The sequence below is a fragment of the Bombus flavifrons genome, chromosome 16 (genome assembly GCF_040668555.2).
Source record: "Bombus flavifrons isolate JBK064 chromosome 16, iyBomFlav1_principal, whole genome shotgun sequence".
NCBI classification, from domain to species: Eukaryota; Metazoa; Arthropoda; class Insecta; order Hymenoptera; family Apidae; genus Bombus; species Bombus flavifrons.
The window spans coordinates 1,000,859-1,016,289 of record NC_138457.1 but is presented as its reverse complement, the minus strand read 5'-3'; the positions used below and the strand labels follow the sequence as shown (position 1 = coordinate 1,016,289).

Genomic DNA, 15,431 nt, shown 5'->3' with positions numbered 1-15,431 from the left:
GCAAATCTCGATGATTTCGTCGATTTTGACGAAAACTAACCGTCATTTCCTTCCCGTTTGAGATATTTCGACGTTTAAGCGCTCTTTTCACTCCATTTAACGTGCAGAATGTAATACACGCCAGTTTCAGCTTCGAAACAAGCGGAACAGCTCGCGAATCTCGATGATTTCGTCGTTTTTGACGAAAACTAACCGTCATTTCCTTCCCGTTTGAGATATTTCGACGTTTAATCGCTCATTTCACACCATTTAACGTGCAGAATGTAATACACGCCAGTTTCAGCTTCGAAACAAGCGGAACAGCTCGCAAATCTCGATGATTTCGTCGATTTTGACGAAAACTAACCGTCATTTCCTTCCCGTTTGAGATATTTCGACGTTTAAGCGCTCTTTTCACTCCATTTAACGTGCAGAATGTAGTACACGCCAGTTTCAGCTTCGAAAAAAGCGGAACAGCTCGCAAATCTCAATGATTTCGTCGATTTTGACGAAAACTAACCGTCATTTCCTTCCCGTTTGAGATATTTCGACGTTTAAGCGCTCTTTTCACTCCATTTAACGTGCAGAATGTAATACACGCCAGTTTCAGCTTCGAAACAAGCGGAACAGCTCGCGAATCTCGATGATTTCGTCGTTTTTGACGAAAACTAACCGTCATTTCCTTCCCGTTTGAGATATTTCGACGTTTAATCGCTCTTTTCACACCATTTAACGTGCAGAATGTAATACACGCCAGTTTCAGCTTCGAAACAAGCGGAACAGCTCGCAAATCTCGATGATTTCGTCGATTTTGACGAAAACTAACCGTCATTTCCTTCCCGTTTGAGATATTTCGACGTTTAAGCGCTCTTTTCACTCCATTTAATGTGCAGAATGTAATACACGCCAGTTTCAGCTTCGAAACAAGCGGAACAGCTCGCAAATCTCGATGATTTCGTCGATTTTGACGAAAACTAACCGTCATTTCTTTCCCGTTTGAAATATTTCGACGTTTAAGCGCACTTTTTACTCCATTTAACGTGCAGAATGTAATACACGCCGGTTTCAGCTTCGCAACAAGCGGAACAGCTCGCAAATCTCGATGATTTCGTCGATTTTGACGAAAACTAACCGTCATTTCCTTCCCGTTTGAGATATTTCGACGTTTAAGCGCTCTTTTCACTCCATTTAACGTGCAGAATGTAATACACGCCAGTTTCAGCTTCGAAACAAGCGGAACAGCTCGCAAATCTCAATGATTTCGGCGATTTTGACGAAAACTAACCGTCATTTCCTTCCCGTTTGAGATATTTCTACGTTTAAGCGCTCCTTTCACTCCATTTAACGTGCAGAATGTAATACACGCCAGTTTCAGCTTCGAAACAAGCGGAACAGCTCGCAAATCTCGATGATTTCGTCGATTTTGACGAAAACTAACCGTCATTTCCTTCCCGTTTGAGATATTTCGACGTTTAAGCGCTCTTTTCACTCCACTTAACGTGCAGAATGTAATACACGCCAGTTTCAGCTTCGAAACAAGCGGGACAGCTCGCAAATCTGGATGATTTCGTCGATTTTGACGAAAACTAACCGTCATTTCCTTCCCGTTTGAGATATTTCGACGTTTAAGCGCTCTTTTCACTCCATTTAACGTGGAGAATGTAATACACACCAATTTCAGCTTCGAAACAAGCGGAACAGCTCGCAAATCTCGATGATTTCGTCGATTTTGACGAAAACTAACCGTCATTTCCTTCCCGTTTGAGATATTTCGACGTTTATGCGCTCTTTTCACTCCATTTAACGTGGAGAATGTAATACACGCCAGTTTCAGCTTCGAAACAAGCGGAACAGCTCGCAAATCTCGATGATTTCGTCGTTTTTGACGAAAACTAACCGTCATTTCCTTCCCGTTTGAGATATTTCGACGTTTAAGCGCTCTTTTCACTTCATTTAACGTGCAGAATGTAATACACGCCAGTTTCAGCTTCGAAACAAGCGGAACAGCTCGCAAATCTCAATGATTTCGGCGATTTTGACGAAAACTAACCGTCATTTCCTTCCCGTTTGAGATATTTCGACGTTTAAGCGCTCTTTTCACTCCATTTAACGTGCAGAATGTAATACACGCCAGGTTCAGCTTCGAAACAAACGGAACAGCTCGCAAATCTGGATGATTTCGTCGATTTTGACGAAAACTAACCGTCATTTCCTTCCCGTTTGAGATATTTCGACGTTTAAGCGCTCTTTTCACTCCATTTAACGTGGAGAATGTAATACAAGCCAGTTTCAGCTTCGAAACAAGCGGAACATCTCGCAAATCTCAATGATTTCGGCGATTTTGACGAAAACTAACCGTCATTTCCTTCCCGTTTGAGATATTTCGACGTTTATGCGCTCTTTTCACTCCATTTAACGTGGAGAATGTAATACACGCCAGTTTCAGCTTCGAAACAAGCGGAACAGCTCGCAAATCTCGATGATTTCGTCGTTTTTGACGAAAACTAACCGTCATTTCCTTCCCGTTTGAGATATTTCGACGTTTAAGCGCTCTTTTCACTCCATTTAACGTGGAGAATGTAATACAAGCCAGTTTCAGCTTCGAAACAAGCGGAACAGCTCGCAAATCTCGATGATTTCGTCGATTTTGACGAAAACTAACCGTCATTTCTTTCCCGTTTGAAATATTTCGACGTTTATGCGCTCTTTTCACTCCATTTAACGTGCAGAATGTTATACACACCAGTTTCAGCTTCGAAACAAGCGGAACAGCTCGCAAATCTCGATGATTTCGTCGATTTTGACGAAAACTAACCGTCATTTCCTCCCCGTTTGAGATATTTCGACGTTTAAGCGCTCTTTTTACTCCATTTAACGTGCAGAATGTAATACATGCCAGTTTCAGCTTCGAAACAAGCGGAACGGCTCGCAAATCTCGATGATTTTGTCGATTTTATGAAAACTAACCGTCATTTCCTTCCCGTTTGAGATATTTCGACGTTTAAGCGCTCTTTTCACTCCATTTAACGTGAGGAATGTAATACACGCCAGTTTCAGCTTCGAAACAAGCGGAACAGCTCGCAAATCTCGATGATTTCGTCGATTTTGACGAAAACTAACCGTCATTTCTTTCCCGTTTGAAATATTTCGACGTTTAAGCGCACTTTTTACTCCATTTAACGTGCAGAATGTAATACACGCCGGTTTCAGCTTCGCAACAAGCGGAACAGCTCGCAAATCTCGATGATTTCGTCGATTTTGACGAAAACTAACCGTCATTTCCTTCCCGTTTGAGATATTTCGACGTTTATGCGCTCTTTTCACTCCATTTAACGTGGAGAATGTAATACACGCCAGTTTCAGCTTCGAAACAAGCGGAACAGCTCGCAAATCTCGATGATTTCGTCGTTTTTGACGAAAACTAACCGTCATTTCCTTCCCGTTTGAGATATTTCGACGTTTAAGCGCTCTTTTCACTTCATTTAACGTGCAGAATGTAATACACGCCAGTTTCAGCTTCGAAACAAGCGGAACAGCACGCAAATCTCAATGATTTCGGCGATTTTGACGAAAACTAACCGTCATTTCCTTCCCGTTTGAGATATTTCGACGTTTAAGCGCTCTTTTCACTCCATTTAACGTGCAGAATGTAATACACGCCAGGTTCAGCTTCGAAACAAACGGAACAGCTCGCAAATCTGGATGATTTCGTCGATTTTGACGAAAACTAACCGTCATTTCCTTCCCGTTTGAGATATTTCGACGTTTAAGCGCTCTTTTCACTCCATTTAACGTGGAGAATGTAATACAAGCCAGTTTCAGCTTCGAAACAAGCGGAACAGCTCGCAAATCTCGATGATTTCGTCGATTTTGACGAAAACTAACCGTCATTTCCTTCCCGTTTGAGATATTTCTACGTTTAAGCGCTCTTTTCACACCATTTAACGTGCAGAATATAATACACACCAATTTCAGCTTCGAAACAAGCGGAACAGCTCGCAAATCTCGATGATTTCGTCGATTTTGACGAAAACTAACCGTCATTTCCTTCCCGTTTGAGATATTTCGACGTTTATGCGCTCTTTTCACTCCATTTAACGTGGAGAATGTAATACACGCCGGTTTCAGCTTCGCAACAAGCGGAACAGCTCGCAAATCTCGATGATTTCGTCGATTTTGACGAAAACTAACCGTCATTTCTTTCCCGTTTGAAATATTTCGACGTTTATGCGCTCTTTTCACTCCATTTAACGTGCAGAATGTTATACACACCAGTTTCAGCTTCGAAACAAGGGGAACAGCTCGCAAATCTCGATGATTTCGTCGATTTTGACGAAAACTAACCGTCATTTCCTCCCCGTTTGAGATATTTCGACGTTTAAGCGCTCTTTTTACTCCATTTAACGTGCAGAATGTAATACACGCCAGTTTCAGCTTCGAAACAAGCGGAACGGCTCGCAAATCTCGATGATTTTGTCGATTTTATGAAAACTAACCGTCATTTCCTTCCCGTTTGAGATATTTCGACGTTTAAGCGCTCTTTTCACTCCATTTAACGTGAGGAATGTAATACACGCCAGTTTCAGCTTCGAAACAAGCGGAACAGCTCGCAAATCTCGATGATTTCGTCGATTTTGACGAAAACTAACCGTCATTTCTTTCCCGTTTGAAATATTTCGACGTTTAAGCGCACTTTTTACTCCATTTAACGTGCAGAATGTAATACACGCCGGTTTCAGCTTCGCAACAAGCGGAACAGCTCGCAAATCTCGATGATTTCGTCGATTTTGACGAAAACTAACCGTCATTTCCTTCCCGTTTGAGATATTTCGACGTTTATGCGCTCTTTTCACTCCATTTAACGTGGAGCATGTAATACACGCCAGTTTCAGCTTCGAAACAAGCGGAACAGCTCGCAAATCTCGATGATTTCGTCGTTTTTGACGAAAACTAACCGTCATTTCCTTCCCGTTTGAGATATTTCGACGTTTAAGCGCTCTTTTCACTTCATTTAACGTGCAGAATGTAATACACGCCAGTTTCAGCTTCAAAACAAGCGGAACAGCTCGCAAATCTCAATGATTTCGGCGATTTTGACGAAAACTAACCGTCATTTCCTTCCCGTTTGAGATATTTCGACGTTTAAGCGCTCTTTTCACTCCATTTAACGTGCAGAATGTAATACACGCCAGGTTCAGCTTCGAAACAAACGGAACAGCTCGCAAATCTGGATGATTTCGTCGATTTTGACGAAAACTAACCGTCATTTCCTTCCCGTTTGAGATATTTCGACGTTTAAGCGCTCTTTTCACTCCATTTAACGTGGAGAATGTAATACAAGCCAGTTTCAGCTTCGAAACAAGCGGAACAGCTCGCAAATCTCGATGATTTCGTCGATTTTGACGAAAACTAACCGTCATTTCCTTCCCGTTTGAGATATTTCGACGTTTAAGCGCTCTTTTCACTCCATTTAACGTGCAGAATGTAATACACGCCAGTTTCAGCTTCGAAACAAGCGGAAAAGCTCGCAAATCTCAATGATTTCGGCGATTTTGACGAAAACTAACCGTCATTTCCTTCCCGTTTGAGATATTTCTACGTTTAAGCGCTCTTTTCACACCATTTAACGTGCAGAATATAATACACACCAATTTCAGCTTCGAAACAAGCGGAACAGCTCGCAAATCTCGATGATTTCGTCGATTTTGACGAAAACTAACCGTCATTTCCTTCCCGTTTGAGATATTTCGACGTTTATGCGCTCTTTTCACTCCATTTAACGTGGAGAATGTAATACACGCCGGTTTCAGCTTCGCAACAAGCGGAACAGCTCGCAAATCTCGATGATCTCGTCGATTTTGACGAAAACTAACCGTCATTTCCTTCCCGTTTGAGATATTTCGACGTTTATGCGCTCTTTTCACTCCATTTAACGTGGAGAATGTAATACACGCCAGTTGCAGCTTCGAAACAAGCGGAACAGCTCGCAAATCTCGATGATTTCGTCGTTTTTGACGAAAACTAACCGTCATTTCCTTCCCGTTTGAGATATTTCGACGTTTAAGAGCTCTTTTCACTTCATTTAACGTGCAGAATGTAATACACGCCAGTTTCAGCTTCGAAAAAAGCGGAACAGCTCGCAAATCTCAAAGATTTCAGCGATTTTGACGAAAACTAACCGTCATTTCCTTCCCGTTTGAGATATTTCGACGTTTAAGCGCTCTTTTCACTCCATTTAACGTGCAGAATGTAATACACGCCAGGTTCAGCTTCGAAACAAACGGAACAGCTCGCAAATCTGGATGATTTCGTCGATTTTGACGAAAACTAACCGTCATTTCCTTCCCGTTTGAGATATTTCGACGTTTAAGCGCTCTTTTCACTCCATTTAACGTGGAGAATGTAATACAAGCCAGTTTCAGCTTCGAAACAAGCGGAACAGCTCGCAAATCTCGATGATTTCGTCGATTTTGACGAAAACTAACCGTCATTTCCTTCCCGTTTGAGATATTTCGACGTTTAAGCGCTCTTTTCACTCCATTTAACGTGCAGAATGTAATACACGCCAGTTTCAGCTTCGAAACAAGCGGAACAGCTCGCAAATCTCAATGATTTCGGCGATTTTGACGAAAACTAACCGTCATTTCCTTCCCGTTTGAGATATTTCTACGTTTAAGCGCTCTTTTCACTCCATTTAACGTGCAGAATATAATACACACCAATTTCAGCTTCGAAACAAGCGGAACAGCTCGCAAATCTCGATGATTTCGTCGATTTTGACGAAAACTAACCGTCATTTCCTTCCCGTTTGAGATATTTCGACGTTTATGCGCTCTTTTCACTCCATTTAACGTGGAGAATGTAATACACGCCAGTTTCAGCTTCGAAACAAGCGGAACAGCTCGCAAATCTCGATGATTTCGTCGTTTTTGACGAAAACCAACCGTCATTTCCTTCCCGTTTGAGATATTTCGACGTTTAAGCGCTCTTTTCACTCCATTTAACGTGCAGAATGTAATACACGCCAGGTTCAGCTTCGAAACAAACGGAACAGCTCGCAAATCTGGATGATTTCGTCGATTTTGACGAAAACTAACCGTCATTTCCTTCCCGTTTGAGATATTTCGACGTTTAAGCGCTCTTTTCACTCCATTTAACGTGGAGAATGTAATACAAGCCAGTTTCAGCTTCGAAACAAGCGGAACATCTCGCAAATCTCGATGATTTCGTCGATTTTGACGAAAACTAACCGTCATTTCCTTCCCGTTTGAGATATTTCGACGTTTAAGCGCTCTTTTCACTCCATTTAACGTGCAGAATGTAATACACGCCAGTTTCAGCTTCGAAACAAGCGGAACAGCTCGCAAATCTCAATGATTTCGGCGATTTTGACGAAAACTAACCGTCATTTCCTTTCCGTTTGAGATATTTCTACGTTTAAGCGCTCTTTTCACTCCATTTAACGTGCAGAATGTAATACACACCAATTTCAGCTTCGAAACAAGCGGAACAGCTCGCAAATCTCGATGATTTCGTCGTTTTTGACGAAAACTAACCGTCATTTCCTGCCCGTTTGAGATATTTCGACGTTTAAGCGCTCTTTTTACTCCACTGAACGTGCAGAATGTAATACACGCCAGTTTCAGCTTCGAAACAAGCGGAACAGCTCGCAAATCTCGATGATTTCGTCGTTTTTGACGAAAACTAACCGTCATTTCCTTCCCGTTTGAGATATTTCGACGTTTAAGCGCTCTTTTCACTCCATTTAACGTGAGGAATGTAATACACGCCAGTTTCAGCTTCGAAACAAGCGGGACAGCTCGCAAATCTCGATGATTTCGTCGATTTTGACGAAAACTAACCGTCATTTCCTTCCCGTTTGAGATATTTCGACGTTTAAGCGCTCTTTTCACTCCATTTAACGTGCAGAATGTAATACACGCCAGTTTCAGCTTCGAAACAAGCGGAACAGCTCTCAAATCTCAATGATTTCGGCGATTTTGACGAAAACTAACCGTCATTTCCTTCCCGTTTGAGATATTTCTACGTTTAAGCGCTCTTTTCACTCCATTTAACGTGCAGAATGTAATACACACCAATTTCAGCTTCGAAACAAGCGGAACAGCTCGCAAATCTCGATGATTTCGTCGATTTTGACGAAAACTAACCGTCATTTCCTTCCCGTTTGAGATATTTCGACGTTTATGCGCTCTTTTCACTCCATTTAACGTGGAGAATGTAATACACGCCAGTTTCAGCTTCGAAACAAGCGGAACAGCTCGCAAATCTCGATGATTTCGTCGTTTTTGACGAAAACCAACCGTCATTTCCTTCCCGTTTGAGATATTTCGACGTTTAAGCGCTCTTTTCACTTCATTTAACGTGCAGAATGTAATACACGCCAGTTTCAGCTTCGAAACAAGCGGAACAGCTCGCAAATCTCAATGATTTCGGCGATTTTGAAGAAAACTAACCGTCATTTCCTTCCCGTTTGAGATATTTCGACGTTTAAGCGCTCTTTTCACTCCATTTAACGTGCAGAATGTAATACACGCCAGGTTCAGCTTCGAAACAAACGGAACAGCTCGCAAATCTGGATGATTTCGTCGATTTTGACGAAAACTAACCGTCATTTCCTTCCCGTTTGAGATATTTCGACGTTTAAGCGCTCTTTTCACTCCATTTAACGTGGAGAATGTAATACAAGCCAGTTTCAGCTTCGAAACAAGCGGAACATCTCGCAAATCTCGATGATTTCGTCGATTTTGACGAAAACTAACCGTCATTTCCTTCCCGTTTGAGATATTTCGACGTTTAAGCGCTCTTTTCACTCCATTTAACGTGCAGAATGTAATACACGCCAGTTTCAGCTTCGAAACAAGCGGAACAGCTCGCAAATCTCGATGATTTCGTCGATTTTGACGAAAACTAACCGTCATTTCCTTCCCGTTTGAGATATTTCGACGTTTTAGCGCTCTTTTTACTCCATTTAACGTGCAGAATGCAATGCACAACCGTTTAACCGTCGAAACAAGCGGAACAGCTCGCAAATCTCGATGATTTCGGCGATTTTGACGAAAACTAACCGTCATTTCCTTCCCGTTTGAGATATTTCTACGTTTAAGCGCTCCTTTCACTCCATTTAACGTGCAGAATGTAATACACGCCAGTTTCAGCTTCGAAACAAGCGGAACAGCTCGCAAATCTCGATGATTTCGTCGATTTTGACGAAAACTAACCGTCATTTCCTTCCCGTTTGAGATATTTCGACGTTTAAGCGCTCTTTTCACTCCATTTAACGTGAGGAATGTAATACACGCCAGTTTCAGCTTCGAAACAAGCGGAACAGCTCGCAAATCTCGATGATTTCGTCGTTTTTGACGAAAACTAACCGTCATTTCCTTCCCGTTTGAGATATTTCGACGTTTAAGCGCTCTTTTCACTTCATTTAACGTGCAGAATGTAATACACGCCAGTTTCAGCTTCGAAACAAGCGGAACAGCTCGCAAATCTCAATGATTTCGGCGATTTTGACGAAAACTAACCGTCATTTCCTTCCCGTTTGAGATATTTCTACGTTTAAGCGCTCCTTTCACTCCATTTAACGTGCAGAATGTAATACACACCAGTTTCAGCTTCGAAACAAGCGGAACAGCTCGCAAATCTCGATGATTTCGTCGATTTTGACGAAAACTAAACGTCATTTCCTTCCCGTTTGAGATATTTCGACGTTTAAGCGCTCTTTTTACTCCATTTAACGTGCAGAATGTAATACACGCCAGTTTCAGCTTCGAAACAAGCGGAACGGCTCGCAAATCTCGATGATTTTGTCGATTTTATGAAAACTAACCGTCATTTCCTTCCCGTTTGAGATATTTCGACGTTTAAGCGCTCTTTTCACTCCATTTAACGTGAGGAATGTAATACACGCCAGTTTCAGCTTCGAAACAAGCGGAACAGCTCGCAAATCTCGATGATTTCGTCGTTTTTGACGAAAACTAACCGTCATTTCCTTCCCGTTTGAGATATTTCGACGTTTAAGCGCTCTTTTCACTTCATTTAACGTGCAGAATGTAATACACGCCAGTTTCAGCTTCGAAACAAGCGGAACAGCTCGCAAATCTCAATGATTTCGGCGATTTTGACGAAAACTAACCGTCATTTCCTTCCCGTTTGAGATATTTCTACGTTTAAGCGCTCCTTTCACTCCATTTAACGTGCAGAATGTAATACACGCCAGTTTCAGCTTCGAAACAAGCGGAACAGCTCGCAAATCTCGATGATTTCGTCGTTTTTGACGAAAACCAACCGTCATTTCCTTCCCGTTTGAGATATTTCGACGTTTAAGCGCTCTTTTTACTCCTTTTAACGTGCAGAATGTAACGCACGCCAGTTTCAGCTTCGAAACAAGCGGAACAGCTCGCAAATCTCGATGATTTCGTCGATTTTGACGAAAACTAACCGTCATTTCTTTCCCGTTTGAAATATTTCGACGTTTAAGCGCTCTTTTCACTCCATTTCACGTGCAGAATGTAATACACACCAGTTTCAGCTTCGAAACAAGCGGAACAGCTCGCAAATCTCGATGATTTCGTCGTTTTTGACGAAAACTAACCGTCATTTCCTTCCCGTTTGAGATATTTCGACGTTTAAGCGCTCTTTTCACTTCATTTAACGTGCAGAATGTAATACACGCCAGTTTCAGCTTCGAAACAAGCGGAACAGCTCGCAAATCTCAATGATTTCGGCGATTTTGACGAAAACTAACCGTCATTTCCTTCCCGTTTGAGATATTTCTACGTTTAAGCGCTCCTTTCACTCCATTTAACGTGCAGAATGTAATACACACCAGTTTCAGCTTCGAAACAAGCGGAACAGCTCGCAAATCTCGATGATTTCGTCGATTTTGACGAAAACTAAACGTCATTTCCTTCCCGTTTGAGATATTTCGACGTTTAAGCGCTCTTTTTACTCCATTTAACGTGCAGAATGTAATACACGCCAGTTTCAGCTTCGAAACAAGCGGAACGGCTCGCAAATCTCGATGATTTTGTCGATTTTATGAAAACTAACCGTCATTTCCTTCCCGTTTGAGATATTTCGACGTTTAAGCGCTCTTTTCACTCCATTTAACGTGAGGAATGTAATACACGCCAGTTTCAGCTTCGAAACAAGCGGAACAGCTCGCAAATCTCGATGATTTCGTCGTTTTTGACGAAAACTAACCGTCATTTCCTTCCCGTTTGAGATATTTCGACGTTTAAGCGCTCTTTTCACTTCATTTAACGTGCAGAATGTAATACACGCCAGTTTCAGCTTCGAAACAAGCGGAACAGCTCGCAAATCTCAATGATTTCGGCGATTTTGACGAAAACTAACCGTCATTTCCTTCCCGTTTGAGATATTTCTACGTTTAAGCGCTCCTTTCACTCCATTTAACGTGCAGAATGTAATACACGCCAGTTTCAGCTTCGAAACAAGCGGAACAGCTCGCAAATCTCGATGATTTCGTCGTTTTTGACGAAAACCAACCGTCATTTCCTTCCCGTTTGAGATATTTCGACGTTTAAGCGCTCTTTTTACTCCTTTTAACGTGCAGAATGTAACGCACGCCAGTTTCAGCTTCGAAACAAGCGGAACAGCTCGCAAATCTCGATGATTTCGTCGATTTTGACGAAAACTAACCGTCATTTCTTTCCCGTTTGAAATATTTCGACGTTTAAGCGCTCTTTTCACTCCATTTCACGTGCAGAATGTAATACACACCAGTTTCAGCTTCGAAACAAGCGGAACAGCTCGCAAATCTCGATGATTTCGTCGATTTTGACGAAAACTAAACGTCATTTCCTTCCCGTTTGAGATATTTCGACGTTTAAGCGCTCTTTTTACTCCATTTAACGTGCAGAATGTAATACACGCCAGTTTCAGCTTCGAAACAAGCGGAACGGCTCGCAAATCTCGATGATTTTGTCGATTTTATGAAAACTAACCGACATTTCCTTCCCGTTTGAGATATTTCGACGTTTAAGCGCTCTTTTCACTCCATTTAACGTGCAGAATGTAATACACGCCAGTTTCAGCTTCGAAACAAGCGGAACAGCTCTCAAATCTCGATGATTTCGTCGATTTTGTCGAAAACTAACCGTCATTTCCTTCCCGTTTGAGATAGTTCTACGTCTAAGCGCTCTTTTCACTCCATTTAACGTGCAGAATGTAATGCACATCAGTTTCAGCTTCGAAACAAGCGGAACAGCTCGCAAATCTCGATGATTTCGTCGTTTTTGATGAAAACTAACTGTCATTTCCTTCCCGTTTGAGATATTTCGACGTTTAAGCGCTCTTTTTACTCCATTTATCGTGCAGAATGTAGTACACGCCAGTTTCAGCTTCGAAACAAGCGGAACAGCTCGCAAATCTCAATGATTTCGCCGATTTTGACGAAAACTAACCGTCATTTCCATCCCGTTTGAGATATTTCTACGTTTAAGCGCTCTTTTCACTCCATTTAACGTGCAGAATGTAATACACATCAGTTTCAGCTTCGAAACAAGCGGAACAGCTCGCAAATCTCGATGATTTCGTCGTTTTTGATGAAAACTAACTGTCATTTCCTTCCCGTTTGAGATATTTCGACGTTTAAGCGCCCTTTTTACTCCATTTAAAGTGCAGAATGTAATACACGCCAGTTTCAGCTTCGAAACAAGCGGAACGGCTCGCAAATCTCGATGATTTCTTCTATTATGACAAAAACTAACGGTCATTTCCTTCCCGTTTGAGATATTTCGACGTTTAAGCGCTCTTTTTACTCCATTTAACGTGCAGAATGTAATACACGCCAGTTTCAGCTTCGAAACAAGCGGAACGGCTCGCAAATCTCGATGATTTTGTCGATTTTATGAAAACTAACCGTCATTTCCTTCCCGTTTGAGATATTTCGACGTTTAAGCGCTCTTTTCACTCCATTTAACGTGCAGAATGTAATACACGCCAGTTTCAGCTTCGAAACAAGCGGAACAGCTCTCAAATCTCGATGATTTCGTCGATTTTGACGAAAACTAATAGTCATTTCCTTCCCGTTTGAGATAATTCTACGTTTAAGCGCTCTTTTCACTCCATTTAACGTGCAGAATGTAATACACGCCAGTTTCAGCTTCGAAACAAGCGGAACAGCCCTCAAATCTCGATGATTTCGTCGATTTTGACGAAAACTAACCGTCATTTCCTTCCCGTTTGAGATATTTCTACGTTTAAGCGCTCTTTTCACTCCATTTAACGTGCAGAATGTAATACACACCAGTTTCAGCTTCGAAACAAGCGGAACAGCTCGCAAATCTCGATGATTTCGTCGATTTTGACGAAAACTAACCGTCATTTCCTTCCCGTTTGAGATATTTCGACGTTTAAGCGCTCGTTTTACTCCATTTAACGTGCAGAATGTAATACACGCCAGTTTCAGCTTCGAAACAAGCGGAACAGCTCTCAAATCTCGATGATTTCGTCGATTTTGACGAAAACTAATAGTCATTTCCTTCCCGTTTGAGATAATTCTACGTTTAAGCGCTCTTTTCACTCCATTTAACGTGCAGAATGTAATACACACCAGTTTCAGCTTCGAAACAAGCGGAACAGCTCGCAAATCTCGATGATTTCGTCGTTTTTGACGAAAACTAACCGTCATTTCCTTCCCGTTTGAGATATTTCGACGTTTAAGCGCTCGTTTTACTCCATTTAACGTGCAGAATGTAATACACGCCAGTTTCAGCTTCGAAACAAGCGGAACAGCTCGCAAATCTCAATGATTTCGGCGATTTTATGAAAACTAACCGTCATTTCCTTCCCGTTTGAGATATTTCGACGTTTAAGCGCTCTTTTCACTCCATTTAGCGTGCAGAATGTAATACACACCAGTTTCAGCTTCGAAACAAGCGGAACAGTTCGCAAATCTCGATGATTTTGTCGATTTTATGAAAACTAACCGTCATTTCCTTCCCGTTTGAGATATTTCGACGTTTAAGCGCTCTTTTCACTCCATTTAACGTGAGGAATGTAATACACGCCAGTTTCAGCTTCGAAACAAGCGGAACAGCTCGCAAATCTCGATGATTTCGTCGTTTTTGACGAAAACTAACCGTCATTTCCTTCCCGTTTGAGATATTTCGACGTTTAAGCGCTCTTTTCACTTCATTTAACGTGCAGAATGTAATACACGCCAGTTTCAGCTTCGAAACAAGCGGAACAGCTCGCAAATCTCGATGATTTCGTCGATTTTGACGAAAACTAACCGTCATTTCTTTCCCGTTTGAAATATTTCGACGTTTAAGCGCTCTTTTCACTCCATTTCACGTGCAGAATGTAATACACACCAGTTTCAGCTTCGAAACAAGCGGAACAGCTCGCAAATCTCGATGATTTCGTCGATTTTGACGAAAACTAAACGTCATTTCCTTCCCGTTTGAGATATTTCGACGTTTAAGCGCTCTTTTTACTCCATTTAACGTGCAGAATGTAATACACGCCAGTTTCAGCTTCGAAACAAGCGGAACGGCTCGCAAATCTCGATGATTTTGTCGATTTTATGAAAACTAACCGACATTTCCTTCCCGTTTGAGATATTTCGACGTTTAAGCGCTCTTTTCACTCCATTTAACGTGCAGAATGTAATACACGCCAGTTTCAGCTTCGAAACAAGCGGAACAGCTCTCAAATCTCGATGATTTCGTCGATTTTGTCGAAAACTAACCGTCATTTCCTTCCCGTTTGAGATAGTTCTACGTCTAAGCGCTCTTTTCACTCCATTTAACGTGCAGAATGTAATGCACATCAGTTTCAGCTTCGAAACAAGCGGAACAGCTCGCAAATCTCGATGATTTCGTCGTTTTTGATGAAAACTAACTGTCATTTCCTTCCCGTTTGAGATATTTCGACGTTTAAGCGCTCTTTTTACTCCATTTATCGTGCAGAATGTAGTACACGCCAGTTTCAGCTTCGAAACAAGCGGAACAGCTCGCAAATCTCAATGATTTCGCCGATTTTGACGAAAACTAACCGTCATTTCCATCCCGTTTGAGATATTTCTACGTTTAAGCGCTCTTTTCACTCCATTTAACGTGCAGAATGTAATACACATCAGTTTCAGCTTCGAAACAAGCGGAACAGCTCGCAAATCTCGATGATTTCGTCGTTTTTGATGAAAACTAACTGTCATTTCCTTCCCGTTTGAGATATTTCGACGTTTAAGCGCCCTTTTTACTCCATTTAAAGTGCAGAATGTAATACACGCCAGTTTCAGCTTCGAAACAAGCGGAACGGCTCGCAAATCTCGATGATTTCTTCTATTATGACAAAAACTAACGGTCATTTCCTTCCCGTTTGAGATATTTCGACGTTTAAGCGCTCTTTTTACTCCATTTAACGTGCAGAATGTAATACACGCCAGTTTCAGCTTCGAAACA

General features: G+C 41.8%; 1 long non-coding RNA gene across 1 annotated transcript in view; it reads left to right on the top strand.

Annotated features, from left to right (window-relative positions):
- Positions 1-15,431, top strand: part of LOC138188108 (uncharacterized) — a 90,046-nt gene that overhangs the window by 28,763 nt on the left and 45,852 nt on the right. The window lies entirely within an intron of this gene.